The sequence below is a fragment of the Sprattus sprattus genome (assembly GCF_963457725.1).
Source record: "Sprattus sprattus genome assembly, chromosome: 21".
Taxonomy (NCBI): domain Eukaryota; kingdom Metazoa; phylum Chordata; class Actinopteri; order Clupeiformes; family Clupeidae; genus Sprattus; species Sprattus sprattus.
Genome location: NC_137919.1, coordinates 17,089,910 through 17,094,338, shown reverse-complemented (window position 1 = coordinate 17,094,338; position 4,429 = coordinate 17,089,910).

The following is a 4,429-nucleotide window of genomic DNA, read 5'->3' as shown; positions in this document are numbered from 1 at the left end:
GCTATTTATAGAACCAAGTAACTTTTCAGTAGCTAAGCTCTTTTATTGATCAAGTAGCGAAGTAGCGTCCTCGAAAGCTATTTTCTCCTGCACATTTCGCTTCCCTGCAGCCATCAAACACACACAAATTAAGAAGACTGGATGTTTATGTGTGTCACGGGGTGACATTCAATGGGGGAGGAACCAACACGCCCGGGAATTAGGGTCTTAGGGGAGCACTAATACCGTGGCCCACTGAACATAGAAGGTAAACCATAGACATCATATAGGTAGACGCCGCCTCCACCATAGACATGTATAGGTAGACGCCGCCTCCACTGCTTCAGCCCGTTGCCTCGGCGAAACGCGTCGCCGCCATATTGTTACAGGAGCTCTCTGACACCAGAGGTCTGTCAATCGTGTCAAACAACCACAAGTTGCCAGGAGCTGCGGTTTTTCTGGATACAAATCACGATAACCTTTTACATTTCGCAACCAATTTCATGGAGTATTCAAGGGTTTGTGCTCTACGTGTGAGTGTGAAAAAGATTTGCCTCTACATTACTTTGAATCTCGCTAGTTAAATCGCCAGTCATTCATGTGCATGGGTCTATGATAAACGCGCACCTTTCTTGCACAGCTCGTGCACTTTGAAAATACTGAGAAGCTCTATAAACTATCGAAATAGTGCTTCTTTAGTTACTACGTATTGACCATCATTAAGAGAAAGAGCATACATCAAATAGTGAAATACTGGCAGTCAGTGTGTTTTTCATAGTTTAATAGTTCCTTTTCAAGTATGTGCATTAAGAAATGAATGACTGTGCATTAAGAAATTAATGACTCAGTATAATGTGCAATGTAATAACATATATATGATATATACAGTACTGTGCAAAAGTTTTAGGCAGGTGTGAAAAAATGCTGTAAACTAAGAATGCTTTCAAAAATGGAAGTGTTAACAGTTTATTTTCATCAATTCTTCATAAATTAACAAAATGCAGTGAAGGAACAGAAGAAAATTCTAAATTAAATCAATATTTGGTGTGACCACCCTTTGCCTTCAAAATAGCATCAATTCTTCCAGATACACTTGCGCAGTTTTTGAAGGAACACGGCTGGTAAATTGTTCCAAACATCTTAGAGAACTAACCACAGATCTTCTGTGGATGTAGGCTTCCTAAAATTCTTCTGTCTCTTCATGTAAACCCAGACAGACTCGATGATGTAGAGATTAGGGCTCTGTGGGGGTCATACCATCACTTGCAGGACTTTCTGTTCTTCTTTAAGCTGAAGATAGTTGTTAATTACATTGGCTGTATGTTTGGGGTTATGTTCCTGCTGCAGAATACATTTGGTGCCAATCATACGCCTCCCTGATGGTATTGCATGATGGATTAGTATCTGCCTGTATTTCTCAGCATTGAGGACACCATTCATCCTGACCAAATCTCCAACTCCACTTGCAGAAATGCAGCCCCAAACTGGAAAGGAACCTCTACCATGCTTCACTGTTGCCTGCAGACTCTCATTATTGTACCTCTCTCCAGCCTCCAGCGAACAAACTGCCTTCTTCTACAGCCAAATATTTCTAATTTTGACTCATCAGTCCAGAGCACCTTCTGCCATGTTTCTGCACCCTAGTTTCTATGTTTACGTGCTTAGTTCAGTCACTTGGCCTTGTTTCCTTGTCGGGGTAGAGCTTTTTGGCTGCAACTCTTCCATGAAGACCACTTCTGGCCAGACTTCCCCGGACAGTGAATGTTTGTACCTGGGTACCACTGGTTTCTGCCAGTTCTGAGCTGATGCCACTGCTTGAAATCTTCTGATTTCGAAGGTAAATAAGCTTGATGTGTTTTTCATCAGCTGCATTAAGTTTCCTTGGCTGAACACTGCGTCTACGATCCTCAACGTCTTCTTCAAAAGAGCTGGAACTGCACATTTTGAAACCCCTGTCTGCTTTGAAATCTTTGTCTGGGAGAGACCCTGCTGATGCAGTATAACTACGTTGTGTCTTGTTGCTGTGCTCAGTCTTACCATGTAAATGGATAAAAAATAAACATTTATTGTTTACATTTTTCAAAGCATTCTTAGTTCATAGCATTTTTTCACACCTGCCTAAAACTTTTGCACAGTACTGTATAATATGTGATACAATATAATATAATATATTTTAAGTATAGGTATATATTCATATTCCACAAAATCAGGCTGCACCACATTGCAAAACTGAGCACGCTGCAATTACAGACTGGCAACAGTCGAAAAAAGCTCAGCAAGACGATACTTTTTAAAGGGTTCTAGCCTAGATTAAATTATTATATTATATCATATATTGTGTGAAATTCTATATTGTGTCAATTGCACTGCATAGATCTGAAAATGTTATGAGCATGATTGTATATGTCAAATTGTACAAATGTACAAATATATATATATATATATATATATACATATATAATATAATATGAATATATACCTATACTTAAAATATATTACATTATATTATATTGTATCACATATTATATATATCATATGTTATTCCATTGCACATTATACTGAGTCATTATATTATATTGTATTATATATATGCTATGTTATTTATATTACAGTTCAACTATTGAGATGTGTATATTTTTTACTGCTATAGAAATATATAGCTTTTTTTGTAATGTTGATTTGTGAAATAACTGTGTATTGCCAATTGCACTGTTCAAGGTTTCTTAATGCACATACTTGAAAAGGAACTATTAAACTATGAAAAACACACTGACTGCCAGTTTCTCACTATTTGATGTATGCTCTTTCTCTTAATGATGGTCAATACGTAGTAACTAAAGAAGCACTATTTCGATAGTTTATAGATCTTCTCAGTATTTTCAAAGTGCACGAGCTGTGCAAGAAAGGTGCGCGTAGACCCATGCACATGAATGACTGGCGATTTAACTAGCGATATTCAAAGTAATGTAGAGGCAAATCTTTTTCACACACTTCACGTAGAGCATAAACCCTTGAATACTCCATGAAATTGGTTGCGAAATGTAAAAGGTTATCGTGATTTTTATCCAGATAAACCGCAGCTCCACTGCTTCCCGGCGAAACGCGTCACCGCCATATTGTTTCGGGAGCTCTCTGACGCCAGAGGTCTATCAGACGTGTCAAACAAGCGCAAGTTGCCAGGAGCTGCGGTTTATCTGGATAAAAATCACGATAACCTTTTACATTTCGCAACCAATTTCATGGAGTATTCAAGGGTTTATGCTCTACGTGAAGTGTGTGAAAAAGATTTGCCTCTACGTTACTTTGAATCTCGCTAGTTAAATCGCCAGTCATACATGTGCATGGGTCTATGATAAACGCTCTCTTTTCTTGCACAGCTCATGCACTTTGAAAATACTGAGAAGATCTATAAACTATCGAAATAGTGCTTCTTTAGTTACTACTTATTGACCATCATTAAGAGAAAGAGCATACATCAAATAGTGAGAAACTGGCAGTCAGTGTGTTTTTCATAGTTTAATAGTTCCTTTTCTAGTATGTGCATTAAGACATCTTGAACAGTGCAATTGGCAATACACAGTTATTTTTGACAAATCAACATTACAAAAAAAGCTATATATTTCTATAGCAGTAAAAATATACACATCTCAATATATACATACACATCTCAATAGTTGAACTGTAATATAAATAATATAGCATATAATACAATATAATATAATGACTCAGTATAATGTGCAATGGAATAACATATATATGATATATATAATATGTGATACAATATAATATAATATAATATATTTTAAGTATAGGTATATATTCATATTATATAATATATATAGGCCTATATATTTGTACATTTGTACAATTTGACATAATATACAGTCATGCTCATAACATTTTCAGATCTATGCAGTGCAATTGACACAATATATAATTTTACACAATATATGATACAATTGATAATTTAATCTAGGCTAGAACCCTTTAAAAAGTATCGTCTTGCTGAGCTTTCTTCGACTGTTGCCAGTCTGTAATTGCAGCGTGCTCAGTTTTGCAATGTGGTGCAGCCTGATTTTGTGGAATATGAATATATACCTATACTTAAAATATATTATATCATATTGTTCCCCATATTATATATATCATATATATATGTTATTCCATTGCACATTATACTGAGTCATTATATTATATTGTATTATATACATGATATGTTATTTATATTACAGTTCAACTATTGAGATGTGTATGTATATATTGAGATGTATATATTTTTACTGCTATAGAAATAACAACTAAAGAAGCAATATTTCGATAGTTTATAGATCTTCTCAGTATTTTCAAAGTGCACGAGCTGTGCGTTTATCCTAGACCCATGCACATGTATGACTGGCGATTTAACTAGCGAGATTCAAAGTAATGTAGAGGCAAATATTTTTCACACACT